Source organism: Alosa pseudoharengus, unplaced genomic scaffold (genome assembly GCF_046254945.1).
Source record: "Alosa pseudoharengus isolate Yale_2024_CS ecotype anadromous, Long Island Sound unplaced genomic scaffold, YU_APseudo_1.1 YU_APseudo_1.1_scf_29, whole genome shotgun sequence".
NCBI lineage: Eukaryota > Metazoa > Chordata > Actinopteri > Clupeiformes > Clupeidae > Alosa > Alosa pseudoharengus.
This window is the reverse complement of record NW_027468715.1, coordinates 671771-695130: the sequence shown is the minus strand read 5'-3', so window position 1 is coordinate 695130 and position 23360 is coordinate 671771.

Below are 23360 nucleotides of genomic sequence, written 5' to 3'. Positions count from 1 at the left end.
GCCTGAAGCACCGTCCGGCCATTTCCGCGGTCTCGCGTTGTTTTACGCGACGGTGCCCTCTGCTCAGCGTCTTCCCGATCGCCGGCGACATCTTATGAAGCAGAGAACCTGAGTGTTTGTAACTGATTGCGTTCCTGTTTCTTGTGTTTTTTTACTGAGGGCAATCATATGAATCATTGATATCCATTGCAACACCCAGGAGAGTAAAAAATAATTTTACAAAATAGGGGAATGCTGCGATCGGCGGACTTTGACCTACACACGCACGCACGCACGCAGTAGCCGGCAGTCACGAGACTCTAATCATGTATAATGAGCACTGCATTAATGGTGTCTCCGTAGCACACATGGGAAAGGCAGCGCTGTGCTACATAGCACTTTAAGAATGTCATCGCAGGTTCGAATCCAGCCTGAAGCACAGTCCGGCTGTTTCCGCGGTCTCACGATGTTTTACGCGACGGTGCCCTCTGCTCAGCGTCTTCCCGATCGCCCGCGACATCTTATGAAGCAGAGTTTGTAACTGTTTGCGTCCTGTTTCTTGTGCTTTTTTACTGAGGGCAATCATATGAATCATTGATATCCATTGCAACACCCAGAGGAGTAAAAAATAATTTTACAAAATAGGGGAATGCCGCGATCAGCGGACTTTGACCTACGCACGCACGCAGTAGCCGGCAGTCACGAGACTCTAATCATGTATAATGAGCACTGCATTAATCAGCGTCTCCGTAGCACACATGGGAATGGCAGCGCTGTGCTACATAGCACTTTAAGAATGGCATCGCCGGTTCGAATCCGGCCTGAAGCACCGTCCGGCAGTTTCCGCGGACTCACGTTGTTTTACGCGACGGTGCCCTCTGCTCAGCGTCTTCCCGATCGTCCGCGACATCGTATGAAGCAGAGTTTGTAACTGTTTGCGTCCTGTTTCTTGTGCTTTTTTACTGAGGGCAATCATATGAATCATTGATATCCATTGCAACACCCAGGAGAGTAAAACATAATTTTACAAAATAGGGGAATGCTGCGATCGGCGGACTTTGACCTACGCACGCGCACGCACACAGTAGCCGGCAGTCACGAGACTCTAATGAGCTCTGCATTAATCAGCGTCTCCATAGCACACATGGGAAAGGCAGCGCTGTGCTACATAGCACTTTAACCATGTCATCGCAGGTTCGAATCCGGCCTGAAGCACCGTCCGGCAGTTTCCGCGGACGCACGTTGTTTTACGCGACGGTGCCCTCTGCTCAGCGTCTTCCCGATCGCCCGCGACATCTTATGAAGCAGAGTTTGTAACTGTTTGCGTCCTGTTTCTTGTGCTTTTTTACTGAGGGCAATCATATGAATCATTGATATCCATTGCAACACCCAGAGGAGTAAAAAATAATTTTACAAAATAGGGGAATGCTGCGATCGGCGGACTTTGACCTACACACGCACGCACGCACGCAGTAGCCGGCAGTCACGAGACTCTAATCATGTATAATTCGCACTGCATTAATCAGCGTCTCCGTAGCACACATGGGAAAGGCAGCGCTGTGCTACATAGCACTTTAAGAATGGCATCGCCGGTTCGAATCCGGCCTGAAGCACCGTCCGGCAGTTTCCGCGGACTCACGTTGTTTTACGCGACGGTGCCCTCTGCTCAGCGTCTTCCCGATCGCCGGCGACATCTTATGAAGCAGAGAACCTGAGTGTTTGTAACTGATTGCATTCCTGTTTCTTGTGTTTTTTTACTGAGGGCAATCATATGAATCATTGATATCCATTGCAACACCCAGGAGAGTAAAAAATAATTTTACAAAATAGGGGAATGCTGCGATCGGCGGACTTTGACCTACACACGCACGCACGCACGCAGTAGCCGGCAGTCACGAGACTCTAATCATGTATAATGAGCACTGCATTAATGGTGTCTCCGTAGCACACATGGGAAAGGCAGCGCTGTGCTACATAGCACTTTAAGAATGTCATCGCAGGTTCGAATCCAGCCTGAAGCACCGTCCGGCCATTTCCGCGGTCTCGCGTTGTTTTACGCGACGGTGCCCTCTGCTCAGCGTCTTCCCGATCGCCGGCGACATCTTATGAAGCAGAGAACCTGAGTGTTTGTAACTGATTGCATTCCTGTTTCTTGTGTTTTTTTACTGAGGGCAATCATATGAATCATTGATATCCATTGCAACACCCAGGAGAGTAAAAAATAATTTTACAAAATAGGGGAATGCTGCGATCGGCGGACTTTGACCTACACACGCACGCACGCACGCAGTAGCCGGCAGTCACGAGACTCTAATCATGTATAATGAGCACTGCATTAATGGTGTCTCCGTAGCACACATGGGAAAGGCAGCGCTGTGCTACATAGCACTTTAAGAATGTCATCGCAGGTTCGAATCCAGCCTGAAGCACCGTCCGGCCATTTCCGCGGTCTCGCGTTGTTTTACGCGACGGTGCCCTCTGCTCAGCGTCTTCCCGATCGCCGGCGACATCTTATGAAGCAGAGAACCTGAGTGTTTGTAACTGATTGCATTCCTGTTTCTTGTGTTTTTTTACTGAGGGCAATCATATGAATCATTGATATCCATTGCAACACCCAGGAGAGTAAAAAATAATTTTACAAAATAGGGGAATGCTGCGATCGGCGGACTTTGACCTACACACGCACGCACGCACGCAGTAGCCGGCAGTCACGAGACTCTAATCATGTATAATGAGCACTGCATTAATGGTGTCTCCGTAGCACACATGGGAAAGGCAGCGCTGTGCTACATAGCACTTTAAGAATGTCATCGCAGGTTCGAATCCAGCCTGAAGCACCGTCCGGCCATTTCCGCGGTCTCGCGTTGTTTTACGCGACGGTGCCCTCTGCTCAGCGTCTTCCCGATCGCCGGCGACATCTTATGAAGCAGAGAACCTGAGTGTTTGTAACTGATTGCGTTCCTGTTTCTTGTGTTTTTTTACTGAGGGCAATCATATGAATCATTGATATCCATTGCAACACCCAGGAGAGTAAAAAATAATTTTACAAAATAGGGGAATGCTGCGATCGGCGGACTTTGACCTACACACGCACGCACGCACGCAGTAGCCGGCAGTCACGAGACTCTAATCATGTATAATGAGCACTGCATTAATGGTGTCTCCGTAGCACACATGGGAAAGGCAGCGCTGTGCTACATAGCACTTTAAGAATATCATCGCAGGTTCGAATCCAGCCTGAAGCACCGTCCGGCCATTTCCGCGGTCTCGCGTTGTTTTACGCGACGGTGCCCTCTGCTCAGCGTCTTCTCGATCGCCGGCGACATCTTATGAAGCAGAGAACCTGAGTGTTTGTAACTGATTGCATTCCTGTTTCTTGTGTTTTTTTACTGAGGGCAATCATATGAATCATTGATATCCATTGCAACACCCAGAGGAGTAAAAAATAATTTTACAAAATAGGGGAATGCCGCGATCAGCGGACTTTGACCTACGCACGCACGCAGTAGCCGGCAGTCACGAGACTCTAATCATGTATAATGAGCACTGCATTAATCAGCGTCTCCGTAGCACACATGGGAATGGCAGCGCTGTGCTACATAGCACTTTAAGAATGGCATCGCCGGTTCGAATCCGGCCTGAAGCACCGTCCGGCAGTTTCCGCGGACTCACGTTGTTTTACGCGACGGTGCCCTCTGCTCAGCGTCTTCCCGATCGTCCGCGACATCGTATGAAGCAGAGTTTGTAACTGTTTGCGTCCTGTTTCTTGTGCTTTTTTACTGAGGGCAATCATATGAATCATTGATATCCATTGCAACACCCAGGAGAGTAAAACATAATTTTACAAAATAGGGGAATGCTGCGATCGGCGGACTTTGACCTACGCACGCGCACGCACACAGTAGCCGGCAGTCACGAGACTCTAATGAGCTCTGCATTAATCAGCGTCTCCATAGCACACATGGGAAAGGCAGCGCTGTGCTACATAGCACTTTAACCATGTCATCGCAGGTTCGAATCCGGCCTGAAGCACCGTCCGGCAGTTTCCGCGGACGCACGTTGTTTTACGCGACGGTGCCCTCTGCTCACCGTCTTCCCGATCGCCCGCGACATCTTATGAAGCAGAGTTTGTAACTGTTTGCGTCCTGTTTCTTGTGCTTTTTTACTGAGGGCAATCATATGAATCATTGATATCCATTGCAACACCCAGAGGAGTAAAAAATAATTTTACAAAATAGGGGAATGCTGCGATCGGCGGACTTTGACCTACACACGCACGCACGCACGCACGCAGTAGCCGGCAGTCACGAGACTCTAATCATGTATAATTCGCACTGCATTAATCAGCGTCTCCGTAGCACACATGGGAAAGGCAGCGCTGTGCTACATAGCACTTTAAGAATGGCATCGCCGGTTCGAATCCGGCCTGAAGCACCGTCCGGCAGTTTCCGCGGACTCACGTTGTTTTACGCGACGGTGCCCTCTGCTCAGCGTCTTCCCGATCGCCGGCGACATCTTATGAAGCAGAGAACCTGAGTGTTTGTAACTGATTGCATTCCTGTTTCTTGTGTTTTTTTACTGAGGGCAATCATATGAATCATTGATATCCATTGCAACACCCAGGAGAGTAAAAAATAATTTTACAAAATAGGGGAATGCTGCGATCGGCGGACTTTGACCTACACACGCACGCACGCACGCAGTAGCCGGCAGTCACGAGACTCTAATCATGTATAATGAGCACTGCATTAATGGTGTCTCCGTAGCACACATGGGAAAGGCAGCGCTGTGCTACATAGCACTTTAAGAATGTCATCGCAGGTTCGAATCCAGCCTGAAGCACCGTCCGGCCATTTCCGCGGTCTCGCGTTGTTTTACGCGACGGTGCCCTCTGCTCAGCGTCTTCCCGATCGCCGGCGACATCTTATGAAGCAGAGAACCTGAGTGTTTGTAACTGATTGCATTCCTGTTTCTTGTGTTTTTTTACTGAGGGCAATCATATGAATCATTGATATCCATTGCAACACCCAGGAGAGTAAAAAATAATTTTACAAAATAGGGGAATGCTGCGATCGGCGGACTTTGACCTACACACGCACGCACGCACGCAGTAGCCGGCAGTCACGAGACTCTAATCATGTATAATGAGCACTGCATTAATGGTGTCTCCGTAGCACACATGGGAAAGGCAGCGCTGTGCTACATAGCACTTTAAGAATGTCATCGCAGGTTCGAATCCAGCCTGAAGCACCGTCCGGCCATTTCCGCGGTCTCGCGTTGTTTTACGCGACGGTGCCCTCTGCTCAGCGTCTTCCCGATCGCCGGCGACATCTTATGAAGCAGAGAACCTGAGTGTTTGTAACTGATTGCATTCCTGTTTCTTGTGTTTTTTTACTGAGGGCAATCATATGAATCATTGATATCCATTGCAACACCCAGGAGAGTAAAAAATAATTTTACAAAATAGGGGAATGCTGCGATCGGCGGACTTTGACCTACACACGCACGCACGCACGCAGTAGCCGGCAGTCACGAGACTCTAATCATGTATAATGAGCACTGCATTAATGGTGTCTCCGTAGCACACATGGGAAAGGCAGCGCTGTGCTACATAGCACTTTAAGAATGTCATCGCAGGTTCGAATCCAGCCTGAAGCACCGTCCGGCCATTTCCGCGGTCTCGCGTTGTTTTACGCGACGGTGCCCTCTGCTCAGCGTCTTCCCGATCGCCGGCGACATCTTATGAAGCAGAGAACCTGAGTGTTTGTAACTGATTGCGTTCCTGTTTCTTGTGTTTTTTTACTGAGGGCAATCATATGAATCATTGATATCCATTGCAACACCCAGGAGAGTAAAAAATAATTTTACAAAATAGGGGAATGCTGCGATCCGCGGACTTTGACCTACACACGCACGCAATCAGTTACGCAGTAGCCGGCAGTCACGAGACTCTAATCATGTATAATGAGCACTGCATTAATGGTGTCTCCGTAGCACACATGGGAAAGGCAGCGCTGTGCTACATAGCACTTTAAGAATATCATCGCAGGTTCGAATCCAGCCTGAAGCACCGTCCGGCCATTTCCGCGGTCTCGCGTTGTTTTACGCGACGGTGCCCTCTGCTCAGCGTCTTCTCGATCGCCGGCGACATCTTATGAAGCAGAGAACCTGAGTGTTTGTAACTGATTGCATTCCTGTTTCTTGTGTTTTTTTACTGAGGGCAATCATATGAATCATTGATATCCATTGCAACACCCAGAGGAGTAAAAAATAATTTTACAAAATAGGGGAATGCCGCGATCAGCGGACTTTGACCTACGCACGCACGCAGTAGCCGGCAGTCACGAGACTCTAATCATGTATAATGAGCACTGCATTAATCAGCGTCTCCGTAGCACACATGGGAATGGCAGCGCTGTGCTACATAGCACTTTAAGAATGGCATCGCCGGTTCGAATCCGGCCTGAAGCACCGTCCGGCAGTTTCCGCGGACTCACGTTGTTTTACGCGACGGTGCCCTCTGCTCAGCGTCTTCCCGATCGTCCGCGACATCGTATGAAGCAGAGTTTGTAACTGTTTGCGTCCTGTTTCTTGTGCTTTTTTACTGAGGGCAATCATATGAATCATTGATATCCATTGCAACACCCAGGAGAGTAAAACATAATTTTACAAAATAGGGGAATGCTGCGATCGGCGGACTTTGACCTACGCACGCGCACGCACACAGTAGCCGGCAGTCACGAGACTCTAATGAGCTCTGCATTAATCAGCGTCTCCATAGCACACATGGGAAAGGCAGCGCTGTGCTACATAGCACTTTAACCATGTCATCGCAGGTTCGAATCCGGCCTGAAGCACCGTCCGGCAGTTTCCGCGGACGCACGTTGTTTTACGCGACGGTGCCCTCTGCTCAGCGTCTTCCCGATCGCCCGCGACATCTTATGAAGCAGAGTTTGTAACTGTTTGCGTCCTGTTTCTTGTGCTTTTTTACTGAGGGCAATCATATGAATCATTGATATCCATTGCAACACCCAGAGGAGTAAAAAATAATTTTACAAAATAGGGGAATGCTGCGATCGGCGGACTTTGACCTACACACGCACGCACGCACGCAGTAGCCGGCAGTCACGAGACTCTAATCATGTATAATTCGCACTGCATTAATCAGCGTCTCCGTAGCACACATGGGAAAGGCAGCGCTGTGCTACATAGCACTTTAAGAATGGCATCGCCGGTTCGAATCCGGCCTGAAGCACCGTCCGGCAGTTTCCGCGGACTCACGTTGTTTTACGCGACGGTGCCCTCTGCTCAGCGTCTTCCCGATCGCCGGCGACATCTTATGAAGCAGAGAACCTGAGTGTTTGTAACTGATTGCATTCCTGTTTCTTGTGTTTTTTTACTGAGGGCAATCATATGAATCATTGATATCCATTGCAACACCCAGGAGAGTAAAAAATAATTTTACAAAATAGGGGAATGCTGCGATCGGCGGACTTTGACCTACACACGCACGCACGCAGTAGCCGGCAGTCACGAGACTCTAATCATGTATAATGAGCACTGCATTAATGGTGTCTCCGTAGCACACATGGGAAAGGCAGCGCTGTGCTACATAGCACTTTAAGAATGTCATCGCAGGTTCGAATCCAGCCTGAAGCACAGTCCGGCTGTTTCCGCGGTCTCACGATGTTTTACGCGACGGTGCCCTCTGCTCAGCGTCTTCCCGATCGCCCGCGACATCTTATGAAGCAGACTTTGTAACTGTTTGCGTCCTGTTTCTTGTGCTTTTTTACTGAGGGCAATCATATGAATCATTGATATCCATTGCAACACCCAGAGGAGTAAAAAATAATTTTACAAAATAGGGGAATGCTGCGATCGGCGGACTTTGACCTACGCACGCACCCACGCAGTAGCCGGCAGTCACGAGACTCTAATCATGTATAATGAGCACTGCACTAATCAGCATCTCCGTAGCACATATGGGAAAGGCAGCGCTGTGCTACATAGCACTTTAAGAATGGCATTGCAGGTTCGAATAAGGCCTGAAGCACCGTCCGGCCATTTCCGCGGTCTCGCGTTGTTTTACGCGACGTGCCCTCTGCTCAGCGTCTTCCCGATCGCCGGCGACATCTTATGAAGCAGAGAACCTGAGTTTTTGTAACTGATTGCATTCCTGTTTCTTGTGTTTTTTTACTGAGGGCAATCATATGAATCATTGATATCCATTGCAACACCCAGGAGAGTAAAAAATAATTTTACAAAATAGGGGAATGCTGCGATCGGCGGACTTTGACCTACACACACGCACGCACGCACGCAGTAGCCGGCAGTCACGAGACTCTAATCATGTATAATGAGCACTGCATTAATGGTGTCTCCGTAGCACACATGGGAACGGCAGCGCTGTGCTACATAGCACTTTAAGAATGTCATCGCATGTTCGAATCCAGCCTGAAGCACCGTCCGGCCATTTCCGCGGACTCGCGTTGTTTTACGCGACGGTGCCCTCTGCTCAGCGTCTTCCCGATCGCCGGCGACATCTTATGAAGCAGAGAACCTGAGTGTTTGTAACTGATTGCATTCCTGTTTCTTGTGTTTTTTTACTGAGGGCAATCATATGAATCATTGATATCCATTGCAACACCCAGGAGAGTAAAAAATAATTTTACAAAATAGGGGAATGCTGCGATCGGCGGACTTTGACCTACACACGCACGCACGCAGTAGCCGGCAGTCACGAGACTCTAATCATGTATAATGAGCACTGCATTAATGGTGTCTCCGTAGCACACATGGGAAAGGCAGCGCTGTGCTACATAGCACTTTAAGAATGTCATCGCAGGTTCGAATCCAGCCTGAAGCACAGTCCGGCTGTTTCCGCGGTCTCACGATGTTTTACGCGACGGTGCCCTCTGCTCAGCGTCTTCCCGATCGCCCGCGACATCTTATGAAGCAGAGTTTGTAACTGTTTGCGTCCTGTTTCTTGTGCTTTTTTACTGAGGGCAATCATATGAATCATTGATATCCATTGCAACACCCAGAGGAGTAAAAAATAATTTTACAAAATAGGGGAATGCCGCGATCAGCGGACTTTGACCTACGCACGCACGCAGTAGCCGGCAGTCACGAGACTCTAATCATGTATAATGAGCACTGCATTAATCAGCGTCTCCGTAGCACACATGGGAATGGCAGCGCTGTGCTACATAGCACTTTAAGAATGGCATCGCCGGTTCGAATCCGGCCTGAAGCACCGTCCGGCAGTTTCCGCGGACTCACGTTGTTTTACGCGACGGTGCCCTCTGCTCAGCGTCTTCCCGATCGTCCGCGACATCGTATGAAGCAGAGTTTGTAACTGTTTGCGTCCTGTTTCTTGTGCTTTTTTACTGAGGGCAATCATATGAATCATTGATATCCATTGCAACACCCAGGAGAGTAAAACATAATTTTACAAAATAGGGGAATGCTGCGATCGGCGGACTTTGACCTACGCACGCGCACGCACACAGTAGCCGGCAGTCACGAGACTCTAATGAGCTCTGCATTAATCAGCGTCTCCATAGCACACATGGGAAAGGCAGCGCTGTGCTACATAGCACTTTAACCATGTCATCGCAGGTTCGAATCCGGCCTGAAGCACCGTCCGGCAGTTTCCGCGGACGCACGTTGTTTTACGCGACGGTGCCCTCTGCTCAGCGTCTTCCCGATCGCCCGCGACATCTTATGAAGCAGAGTTTGTAACTGTTTGCGTCCTGTTTCTTGTGCTTTTTTACTGAGGGCAATCATATGAATCATTGATATCCATTGCAACACCCAGAGGAGTAAAAAATAATTTTACAAAATAGGGGAATGCTGCGATCGGCGGACTTTGACCTACACACGCACGCACGCACGCAGTAGCCGGCAGTCACGAGACTCTAATCATGTATAATTCGCACTGCATTAATCAGCGTCTCCGTAGCACACATGGGAAAGGCAGCGCTGTGCTACATAGCACTTTAAGAATGGCATCGCCGGTTCGAATCCGGCCTGAAGCACCGTCCGGCAGTTTCCGCGGACTCACGTTGTTTTACGCGACGGTGCCCTCTGCTCAGCGTCTTCCCGATCGCCGGCGACATCTTATGAAGCAGAGAACCTGAGTGTTTGTAACTGATTGCATTCCTGTTTCTTGTGTTTTTTTACTGAGGGCAATCATATGAATCATTGATATCCATTGCAACACCCAGGAGAGTAAAAAATAATTTTACAAAATAGGGGAATGCTGCGATCGGCGGACTTTGACCTACACACGCACGCACGCACGCAGTAGCCGGCAGTCACGAGACTCTAATCATGTATAATGAGCACTGCATTAATGGTGTCTCCGTAGCACACATGGGAAAGGCAGCGCTGTGCTACATAGCACTTTAAGAATGTCATCGCAGGTTCGAATCCAGCCTGAAGCACCGTCCGGCCATTTCCGCGGTCTCGCGTTGTTTTACGCGACGGTGCCCTCTGCTCAGCGTCTTCCCGATCGCCGGCGACATCTTATGAAGCAGAGAACCTGAGTGTTTGTAACTGATTGCATTCCTGTTTCTTGTGTTTTTTTACTGAGGGCAATCATATGAATCATTGATATCCATTGCAACACCCAGGAGAGTAAAAAATAATTTTACAAAATAGGGGAATGCTGCGATCGGCGGACTTTGACCTACACACGCACGCACGCACGCAGTAGCCGGCAGTCACGAGACTCTAATCATGTATAATGAGCACTGCATTAATGGTGTCTCCGTAGCACACATGGGAAAGGCAGCGCTGTGCTACATAGCACTTTAAGAATGTCATCGCAGGTTCGAATCCAGCCTGAAGCACCGTCCGGCCATTTCCGCGGTCTCGCGTTGTTTTACGCGACGGTGCCCTCTGCTCAGCGTCTTCCCGATCGCCGGCGACATCTTATGAAGCAGAGAACCTGAGTGTTTGTAACTGATTGCATTCCTGTTTCTTGTGTTTTTTTACTGAGGGCAATCATATGAATCATTGATATCCATTGCAACACCCAGGAGAGTAAAAAATAATTTTACAAAATAGGGGAATGCTGCGATCGGCGGACTTTGACCTACACACGCACGCACGCACGCAGTAGCCGGCAGTCACGAGACTCTAATCATGTATAATGAGCACTGCATTAATGGTGTCTCCGTAGCACACATGGGAAAGGCAGCGCTGTGCTACATAGCACTTTAAGAATGTCATCGCAGGTTCGAATCCAGCCTGAAGCACCGTCCGGCCATTTCCGCGGTCTCGCGTTGTTTTACGCGACGGTGCCCTCTGCTCAGCGTCTTCCCGATCGCCGGCGACATCTTATGAAGCAGAGAACCTGAGTGTTTGTAACTGATTGCATTCCTGTTTCTTGTGTTTTTTTACTGAGGGCAATCATATGAATCATTGATATCCATTGCAACACCCAGGAGAGTAAAAAATAATTTTACAAAATAGGGGAATGCTGCGATCGGCGGACTTTGACCTACACACGCACGCACGCACGCAGTAGCCGGCAGTCACGAGACTCTAATCATGTATAATGAGCACTGCATTAATGGTGTCTCCGTAGCACACATGGGAAAGGCAGCGCTGTGCTACATAGCACTTTAAGAATGTCATCGCAGGTTCGAATCCAGCCTGAAGCACCGTCCGGCCATTTCCGCGGTCTCGCGTTGTTTTACGCGACGGTGCCCTCTGCTCAGCGTCTTCCCGATCGCCGGCGACATCTTATGAAGCAGAGAACCTGAGTGTTTGTAACTGATTGCGTTCCTGTTTCTTGTGTTTTTTTACTGAGGGCAATCATATGAATCATTGATATCCATTGCAACACCCAGGAGAGTAAAAAATAATTTTACAAAATAGGGGAATGCTGCGATCGGCGGACTTTGACCTACACACGCACGCACGCACGCAGTAGCCGGCAGTCACGAGACTCTAATCATGTATAATGAGCACTGCATTAATGGTGTCTCCGTAGCACACATGGGAAAGGCAGCGCTGTGCTACATAGCACTTTAAGAATGTCATCGCAGGTTCGAATCCAGCCTGAAGCACAGTCCGGCTGTTTCCGCGGTCTCACGATGTTTTACGCGACGGTGCCCTCTGCTCAGCGTCTTCCCGATCGCCCGCGACATCTTATGAAGCAGAGTTTGTAACTGTTTGCGTCCTGTTTCTTGTGCTTTTTTACTGAGGGCAATCATATGAATCATTGATATCCATTGCAACACCCAGAGGAGTAAAAAATAATTTTACAAAATAGGGGAATGCCGCGATCAGCGGACTTTGACCTACGCACGCACGCAGTAGCCGGCAGTCACGAGACTCTAATCATGTATAATGAGCACTGCATTAATCAGCGTCTCCGTAGCACACATGGGAATGGCAGCGCTGTGCTACATAGCACTTTAAGAATGGCATCGCCGGTTCGAATCCGGCCTGAAGTACCGTCCGGCAGTTTCCGCGGACTCACGTTGTTTTACGCGACGGTGCCCTCTGCTCAGCGTCTTCCCGATCGTCCGCGACATCGTATGAAGCAGAGTTTGTAACTGTTTGCGTCCTGTTTCTTGTGCTTTTTTACTGAGGGCAATCATATGAATCATTGATATCCATTGCAACACCCAGGAGAGTAAAACATAATTTTACAAAATAGGGGAATGCTGCGATCGGCGGACTTTGACCTACGCACGTGCACGCACACAGTAGCCGGCAGTCACGAGACTCTAATGAGCTCTGCATTAATCAGCGTCTCCATAGCACACATGGGAAAGGCAGCGCTGTGCTACATAGCACTTTAACCATGTCATCGCAGGTTCGAATCCGGCCTGAAGCACCGTCCGGCAGTTTCCGCGGACGCACGTTGTTTTACGCGACGGTGCCCTCTGCTCAGCGTCTTCCCGATCGCCCGCGACATCTTATGAAGCAGAGTTTGTAACTGTTTGCGTCCTGTTTCTTGTGCTTTTTTACTGAGGGCAATCATATGAATCATTGATATCCATTGCAACACCCAGAGGAGTAAAAAATAATTTTACAAAATAGGGGAATGCTGCGATCGGCGGACTTTGACCTACACACGCACGCACGCACGCAGTAGCCGGCAGTCACGAGACTCTAATCATGTATAATTCGCACTGCATTAATCAGCGTCTCCGTAGCACACATGGGAAAGGCAGCGCTGTGCTACATAGCACTTTAAGAATGGCATCGCCGGTTCGAATCCGGCCTGAAGCACCGTCCGGCAGTTTCCGCGGACTCACGTTGTTTTACGCGACGGTGCCCTCTGCTCAGCGTCTTCCCGATCGCCGGCGACATCTTATGAAGCAGAGAACCTGAGTGTTTGTAACTGATTGCATTCCTGTTTCTTGTGTTTTTTTACTGAGGGCAATCATATGAATCATTGATATCCATTGCAACACCCAGGAGAGTAAAAAATAATTTTACAAAATAGGGGAATGCTGCGATCGGCGGACTTTGACCTACACACGCACGCACGCACGCAGTAGCCGGCAGTCACGAGACTCTAATCATGTATAATGAGCACTGCATTAATGGTGTCTCCGTAGCACACATGGGAAAGGCAGCGCTGTGCTACATAGCACTTTAAGAATGTCATCGCAGGTTCGAATCCAGCCTGAAGCACCGTCCGGCCATTTCCGCGGTCTCGCGTTGTTTTACGCGACGGTGCCCTCTGCTCAGCGTCTTCCCGATCGCCGGCGACATCTTATGAAGCAGAGAACCTGAGTGTTTGTAACTGATTGCATTCCTGTTTCTTGTGTTTTTTTACTGAGGGCAATCATATGAATCATTGATATCCATTGCAACACCCAGGAGAGTAAAAAATAATTTTACAAAATAGGGGAATGCTGCGATCGGCGGACTTTGACCTACACACGCACGCACGCACGCAGTAGCCGGCAGTCACGAGACTCTAATCATGTATAATGAGCACTGCATTAATGGTGTCTCCGTAGCACACATGGGAAAGGCAGCGCTGTGCTACATAGCACTTTAAGAATGTCATCGCAGGTTCGAATCCAGCCTGAAGCACCGTCCGGCCATTTCCGCGGTCTCGCGTTGTTTTACGCGACGGTGCCCTCTGCTCAGCGTCTTCCCGATCGCCGGCGACATCTTATGAAGCAGAGAACCTGAGTGTTTGTAACTGATTGCATTCCTGTTTCTTGTGTTTTTTTACTGAGGGCAATCATATGAATCATTGATATCCATTGCAACACCCAGGAGAGTAAAAAATAATTTTACAAAATAGGGGAATGCTGCGATCGGCGGACTTTGACCTACACACGCACGCACGCACGCAGTAGCCGGCAGTCACGAGACTCTAATCATGTATAATGAGCACTGCATTAATGGTGTCTCCGTAGCACACATGGGAAAGGCAGCGCTGTGCTACATAGCACTTTAAGAATGTCATCGCAGGTTCGAATCCAGCCTGAAGCACCGTCCGGCCATTTCCGCGGTCTCGCGTTGTTTTACGCGACGGTGCCCTCTGCTCAGCGTCTTCCCGATCGCCGGCGACATCTTATGAAGCAGAGAACCTGAGTGTTTGTAACTGATTGCATTCCTGTTTCTTGTGTTTTTTTACTGAGGGCAATCATATGAATCATTGATATCCATTGCAACACCCAGGAGAGTAAAAAATAATTTTACAAAATAGGGGAATGCTGCGATCGGCGGACTTTGACCTACACACGCACGCACGCACGCAGTAGCCGGCAGTCACGAGACTCTAATCATGTATAATGAGCACTGCATTAATGGTGTCTCCGTAGCACACATGGGAAAGGCAGCGCTGTGCTACATAGCACTTTAAGAATGTCATCGCAGGTTCGAATCCAGCCTGAAGCACCGTCCGGCCATTTCCGCGGTCTCGCGTTGTTTTACGCGACGGTGCCCTCTGCTCAGCGTCTTCCCGATCGCCGGCGACATCTTATGAAGCAGAGAACCTGAGTGTTTGTAACTGATTGCGTTCCTGTTTCTTGTGTTTTTTTACTGAGGGCAATCATATGAATCATTGATATCCATTGCAACACCCAGGAGAGTAAAAAATAATTTTACAAAATAGGGGAATGCTGCGATCGGCGGACTTTGACCTACACACGCACGCACGCACGCAGTAGCCGGCAGTCACGAGACTCTAATCATGTATAATGAGCACTGCATTAATGGTGTCTCCGTAGCACACATGGGAAAGGCAGCGCTGTGCTACATAGCACTTTAAGAATATCATCGCAGGTTCGAATCCAGCCTGAAGCACCGTCCGGCCATTTCCGCGGTCTCGCGTTGTTTTACGCGACGGTGCCCTCTGCTCAGCGTCTTCTCGATCGCCGGCGACATCTTATGAAGCAGAGAACCTGAGTGTTTGTAACTGATTGCATTCCTGTTTCTTGTGTTTTTTTACTGAGGGCAATCATATGAATCATTGATATCCATTGCAACACCCAGAGGAGTAAAAAATAATTTTACAAAATAGGGGAATGCCGCGATCAGCGGACTTTGACCTACGCACGCACGCAGTAGCCGGCAGTCACGAGACTCTAATCATGTATAATGAGCACTGCATTAATCAGCGTCTCCGTAGCACACATGGGAATGGCAGCGCTGTGCTACATAGCACTTTAAGAATGGCATCGCCGGTTCGAATCCGGCCTGAAGCACCGTCCGGCAGTTTCCGCGGACTCACGTTGTTTTACGCGACGGTGCCCTCTGCTCAGCGTCTTCCCGATCGTCCGCGACATCGTATGAAGCAGAGTTTGTAACTGTTTGCGTCCTGTTTCTTGTGCTTTTTTACTGAGGGCAATCATATGAATCATTGATATCCATTGCAACACCCAGGAGAGTAAAACATAATTTTACAAAATAGGGGAATGCTGCGATCGGCGGACTTTGACCTACGCACGCGCACGCACACAGTAGCCGGCAGTCACGAGACTCTAATGAGCTCTGCATTAATCAGCGTCTCCATAGCACACATGGGAAAGGCAGCGCTGTGCTACATAGCACTTTAACCATGTCATCGCAGGTTCGAATCCGGCCTGAAGCACCGTCCGGCAGTTTCCGCGGACGCACGTTGTTTTACGCGACGGTGCCCTCTGCTCACCGTCTTCCCGATCGCCCGCGACATCTTATGAAGCAGAGTTTGTAACTGTTTGCGTCCTGTTTCTTGTGCTTTTTTACTGAGGGCAATCATATGAATCATTGATATCCATTGCAACACCCAGAGGAGTAAAAAATAATTTTACAAAATAGGGGAATGCTGCGATCGGCGGACTTTGACCTACACACGCACGCACGCACGCACGCAGTAGCCGGCAGTCACGAGACTCTAATCATGTATAATTCGCACTGCATTAATCAGCGTCTCCGTAGCACACATGGGAAAGGCAGCGCTGTGCTACATAGCACTTTAAGAATGGCATCGCCGGTTCGAATCCGGCCTGAAGCACCGTCCGGCAGTTTCCGCGGACTCACGTTGTTTTACGCGACGGTGCCCTCTGCTCAGCGTCTTCCCGATCGCCGGCGACATCTTATGAAGCAGAGAACCTGAGTGTTTGTAACTGATTGCATTCCTGTTTCTTGTGTTTTTTTACTGAGGGCAATCATATGAATCATTGATATCCATTGCAACACCCAGGAGAGTAAAAAATAATTTTACAAAATAGGGGAATGCTGCGATCGGCGGACTTTGACCTACACACGCACGCACGCACGCAGTAGCCGGCAGTCACGAGACTCTAATCATGTATAATGAGCACTGCATTAATGGTGTCTCCGTAGCACACATGGGAAAGGCAGCGCTGTGCTACATAGCACTTTAAGAATGTCATCGCAGGTTCGAATCCAGCCTGAAGCACCGTCCGGCCATTTCCGCGGTCTCGCGTTGTTTTACGCGACGGTGCCCTCTGCTCAGCGTCTTCCCGATCGCCGGCGACATCTTATGAAGCAGAGAACCTGAGTGTTTGTAACTGATTGCATTCCTGTTTCTTGTGTTTTTTTACTGAGGGCAATCATATGAATCATTGATATCCATTGCAACACCCAGGAGAGTAAAAAATAATTTTACAAAATAGGGGAATGCTGCGATCGGCGGACTTTGACCTACACACGCACGCACGCACGCAGTAGCCGGCAGTCACGAGACTCTAATCATGTATAATGAGCACTGCATTAATGGTGTCTCCGTAGCACACATGGGAAAGGCAGCGCTGTGCTACATAGCACTTTAAGAATGTCATCGCAGGTTCGAATCCAGCCTGAAGCACCGTCCGGCCATTTCCGCGGTCTCGCGTTGTTTTACGCGACGGTGCCCTCTGCTCAGCGTCTTCCCGATCGCCGGCGACATCTTATGAAGCAGAGAACCTGAGTGTTTGTAACTGATTGCATTCCTGTTTCTTGTGTTTTTTTACTGAGGGCAATCATATGAATCATTGATATCCATTGCAACACCCAGGAGAGTAAAAAATAATTTTACAAAATAGGGGAATGCTGCGATCGGCGGACTTTGACCTACACACGCACGCACGCACGCAGTAGCCGGTAGTCACGAGACTCTAATCATGTATAATGAGCACTGCATTAATGGTGTCTCCGTAGCACACATGGGAAAGGCAGCGCTGTGCTACATAGCACTTTAAGAATGTCATCGCAGGTTCGAATCCAGCCTGAAGCACCGTCCGGCCATTTCCGCGGTCTCGCGTTGTTTTACGCGACGGTGCCCTCTGCTCAGCGTCTTCCCGATCGCCGGCGACATCTTATGAAGCAGAGAACCTGAGTGTTTGTAACTGATTGCGTTCCTGTTTCTTGTGTTTTTTTACTGAGGGCAATCATATGAATCATTGATATCCATTGCAACACCCAGGAGAGTAAAAAATAATTTTACAAAATAGGGGAATGCTGCGATCCGCGGACTTTGACCTACACACGCACGCACGCACGCAGTAGCCGGCAGTCACGAGACTCTAATCATGTATAATGAGCACTGCATTAATGGTGTCTCCGTAGCACACATGGGAAAGGCAGCGCTGTGCTACATAGCACTTTAAGAATATCATCGCAGGTTCGAATCCAGCCTGAAGCACCGTCCGGCCATTTCCGCGGTCTCGCGTTGTTTTACGCGACGGTGCCCTCTGCTCAGCGTCTTCTCGATCGCCGGCGACATCTTATGAAGCAGAGAACCTGAGTGTTTGTAACTGATTGCATTCCTGTTTCTTGTGTTTTTTTACTGAGGGCAATCATATGAATCATTGATATCCATTGCAACACCCAGAGGAGTAAAAAATAATTTTACAAAATAGGGGAATGCCGCGATCAGCGGACTTTGACCTACGCACGCACGCAGTAGCCGGCAGTCACGAGACTCTAATCATGTATAATGAGCACTGCATTAATCAGCGTCTCCGTAGCACACATGGGAATGGCAGCGCTGTGCTACATAGCACTTTAAGAATGGCATCGCCGGTTCGAATCCGGCCTGAAGCACCGTCCGGCAGTTTCCGCGGACTCACGTTGTTTTACGCGACGGTGCCCTCTGCTCAGCGTCTTCCCGATCGTCCGCGACATCGTATGAAGCAGAGTTTGTAACTGTTTGCGTCCTGTTTCTTGTGCTTTTTTACTGAGGGCAATCATATGAATCATTGATATCCATTGCAACACCCAGGAGAGTAAAACATAATTTTACAAAATAGGGGAATGCTGCGATCGGCGGACTTTGACCTACGCACGCGCACGCACACAGTAGCCGGCAGTCACGAGACTCTAATGAGCTCTGCATTAATCAGCGTCTCCATAGCACACATGGGAAAGGCAGCGCTGTGCTACATAGCACTTTAACCATGTCATCGCAGGTTCGAATCCGGCCTGAAGCACCGTCCGGCAGTTTCCGCGGACGCACGTTGTTTTACGCGACGGTGCCCTCTGCTCAGCGTCTTCCCGATCGCCCGCGACATCTTATGAAGCAGAGTTTGTAACTGTTTGCGTCCTGTTTCTTGTGCTTTTTTACTGAGGGCAATCATATGAATCATTGATATCCATTGCAACACCCAGAGGAGTAAAAAATAATTTTACAAAATAGGGGAATGCTGCGATCGGCGGACTTTGACCTACACACGCACGCACGCACGCAGTAGCCGGCAGTCACGAGACTCTAATCATGTATAATTCGCACTGCATTAATCAGCGTCTCCGTAGCACACATGGGAAAGGCAGCGCTGTGCTACATAGCACTTTAAGAATGTCATCGCATGTTCGAATCCAGCCTGAAGCACCGTCCGGCCATTTCCGCGGTCTCGCGTTGTTTTACGCGACGGTGCCCTCTGCTCAGCGTCTTCCCGATCGCCGGCGACATCTTATGAAGCAGAGAACCTGAGTGTTTGTAACTGATTGCATTCCTGTTTCTTGTGTTTTTTTACTGAGGGCAATCATATGAATCATTGATATCCATTGCAACACCCAGGAGAGTAAAAAATAATTTTACAAAATAGGGGAATGCTGCGATCGGCGGACTTTGACCTACACACGCACGCACGCAGTAGCCGGCAGTCAAGAGACTCTAATCATGTATAATGAGCACTGCATTAATGGTGTCTCCGTAGCACACATGGGAAAGGCAGCGCTGTGCTACATAGCACTTTAAGAATGTCATCGCAGGTTCGAATCCAGCCTGAAGCACAGTCCGGCTGTTTCCGCGGTCTCACGATGTTTTACGCGACGGTGCCCTCTGCTCAGCGTCTTCCCGATCGCCCGCGACATCTTATGAAGCAGACTTTGTAACTGTTTGCGTCCTGTTTCTTGTGCTTTTTTACTGAGGGCAATCATATGAATCATTGATATCCATTGCAACACCCAGAGGAGTAAAAAATAATTTTACAAAATAGGGGAATGCTGCGATCGGCGGACTTTGACCTACGCACGCACCCACGCAGTAGCCGGCAGTCAGGAGACTCTAATCATGTATAATGAGCACTGCACTAATCAGCATCTCCGTAGCACATATGGGAAAGGCAGCGCTGTGCTACATAGCACTTTAAGAATGGCATTGCAGGTTCGAATAAGGCCTGAAGCACCGTCCGGCCATTTCCGCGGTCTCGCGTTGTTTTACGCGACGTGCCCTCTGCTCAGCGTCTTCCCGATCGCCGGCGACATCTTATGAAGCAGAGAACCTGAGTTTTTGTAACTGATTGCATTCCTGTTTCTTGTGTTTTTTTACTGAGGGCAATCATATGAATCATTGATATACATTGCAACACCCAGGAGAGTAAAAAATAATTTTACAAAATAGGGGAATGCTGCGATCGGCGGACTTTGACCTACGCACGCACGCACGCAAGCAGTAGCCGGCAGTCACGAGACTCTAATCATGTATAATGAGCACTGCATTAATCGGTGTCTCCGTAGCACACATGGGAAAGGCAGCGCTGTGCTACATAGCACTTTAAGAATGTCATCGCAGGTTCGAATCCGGCCTGAAGCACCGTCCGGCAGTTTCCTTGGACTCACGTTGTTTTACGCGACGGTGCCCTCTGCTCAGCGTCTTCCCGATCGCCCGCGACATCTTATGAAGTAGAGAACCTGAGTGTTTGTAACTGTTTGCGTCCAATTTCTTGTGTTTTTTTACTGAGGGCAATCATATGAATTATTGATATCCATTGCAACACCCAGAGGAGTAAAAAATAATTTTACAAAATAGGGGAATGCCGCGATCAGCGGACTTTGACCTACGCACGCACGCACGCAGTAGCCGGCAGTCACGAGACTCTAATCATGTATAATGAGCACTGCATTAATCAGCGTCTCCGTAGCACACATGGGAAAGGCAGCGCTGTGCTACATAGCACTCTAAGAATGGCATCGCCGGTTCGAATCCGGCCTGAAGCACCGTCCGGCCTTGTACACGGTCTCACGTTGTTTTACGCGACGGTGCCCTCTGCTCAGCGTCTTCCCGATCGCCCGCGACATCGTATGAAGCAGAGTTTGTAACTGTTTGCGTCCTGTTTCTTGTGCTTTTTTACTGAGGGCAATCATATGAATCATTGATATCCATTGCAACACCCAGGAGAGTAAAACATAATTTTACAAAATAGGGGAATGCTGCGATCGGCGGACTTTGACCTACGCACGCGCACGCACACAGTAGCCGGCAGTCACGAGACTCTAATGAGCTCTGCATTAATCAGCGTCTCCATAGCACACATGGGAAAGGCAGCGCTGTGCTACATAGCACTTTAACCATGTCATCGCAGGTTCGAATCCGGCCTGAAGCACCGTCCGGCAGTTTCCGCGGACGCACGTTGTTTTACGCGACGGTGCCCTCTGCTCAGCGTCTTCCCGATCGCCGGCGACATCTTATGAAGCAGAGTTTGTAACTGTTTGCGTCCTGTTTCTTGTGCTTTTTTACTGAGGGCAATCATATGAATCATTGATATTCATTGCAACACCCAGAGGAGTAAAAAATAATTTTACAAAATAGGGGAATGCCGCGATCAGCGGACTTTGACCTACGCACGCACGCAGTAGCCGGCAGTCACGAGACTCTAATCATGTATAATGAGCACTGCATTAATCAGCGTCTCCGTAGCACACATGGGAATGGCAGCGCTGTGCTACATAGCACTTTAAGAATGGCATCGCCGGTTCGAATCCGGCCTGAAGCACCGTCCGGCAGTTTCCGCGGACTCACGTTGTTTTACGCGACGGTGCCCTCTGCTCAGCGTCTTCCCGATCGCCCGCGACATCGTATGAAGCAGAGTTTGTAACTGTTTGCGTCCTGTTTCTTGTGCTTTTTTACTGAGGGCAATCATATGAATCATTGATATCCATTGCAACACCCAGGAGAGTAAAACATAATTTTACAAAATAGGGGAATGCTGCGATCGGCGGACTTTGACGCGCATGCACACAGTAGCCGGCAGTCACGAGACTCTAATGAGCTCTGCATTAATCAGCGTCTCCATAGCACACATGGGAAAGGCAGCGCTGTGCTACATAGCACTTTAACCATGTCATCGCAGGTTCGAATCCGGCCTGAAGCACCGTCCGGCAGTTTCCGCGGACGCACGTTGTTTTACGCGACGGTGCCCTCTGCTCAGCGTCTTCCCGATCACCCGCGACATCGTATGAAGCAGAGTTTGTAACTGTTTGCGTCCTGTTTCTTGTGCTTTTTTACTGAGGGCAATCATATGAATCATTGATATCCATTGCAACACCCAGAGGAGTAAAAAATAATTTTACAAAATAGGGGAATGCCGCGATCAGCGGACTTTGACCTACGCACGCATGCACGCAGTAGCCGGCAGTCACGAGACTCTAATCATGTATAATGAGCACTGCATTAATGGTGTCTCCGTAGCACACATGGGAAAGGCAGCGCTGTGCTACATAGCACTTTAAGAATGTCATCGCAGGTTCGAATCCAGCCTGAAGCACAGTCCGGCTGTTTCCGCGGTCTCACGATGTTTTACGCGACGGTGCCCTCTGCTCAGCGTCTTCCCGATCGCCCGCGACATCGTATGAAGCAGAGTTTGTAACTGTTTGCGTCCTGTTTCTTGTGCTTTTTTACTGAGGGCAATCATATGAATCATTGATATCCATTGCAACACCCAGGAGAGTAAAAAATAATTTTACAAAATAGGGGAATGCTGCGATCACTCTAATCATGTATAATGAGCACTGCATTAATCAGCGTCTCCGTAGCACACATGGGAAAGGCAGCGCTGTGCTACATAGCACTTTAAGAATGGCATCGCCGGTTCGAATCCGGCCTGAAGCACCGTCCGGCAGTTTCCCCGGACTGACGTTGTTTTACGCGACGGTGCCCTCTGCTCAGCGTCTTCCCGATCGCCGGCGACATCTTATGAAGCAGAGAACCTGAGTGTTTGTAACTGATTGCATTCCTGTTTCTTGTCTTTTTTTACTGAGGGCAATCATATGAATCATTGATATCCATTGCAACACCCAGAGGAGTAAAAAATAATTTTACAAAATAGGGGAATGCCGCGATCAGCGGACTTTGACCTACGCACGCACGCACGCAGTAGCCGGCAGTCACGAGACTCTAATCATGTATAATTCGCACTGCATTAATCAGCGTCTCCGTAGCACACATGGGAAAGGCAGCGCTGTGCTACATAGCACTTTAAGAATGGCATCGCCGGTTCGAATCCGGCCTGAAGCACCGTCCGGCAGTTTCCGCGGACTCACGTTGTTTTACGCGACGGTGCCCTCTGCTCAGCGTCTTCCCGATCGCCGGCGACATCTTATGAAGTAGAGAACCTGAGTGTTTGTAACTGTTTGCGTCCTGTTTCTTGTGTTTTTTTACTGAGGGCAATCATATGAATCATTGATATCCA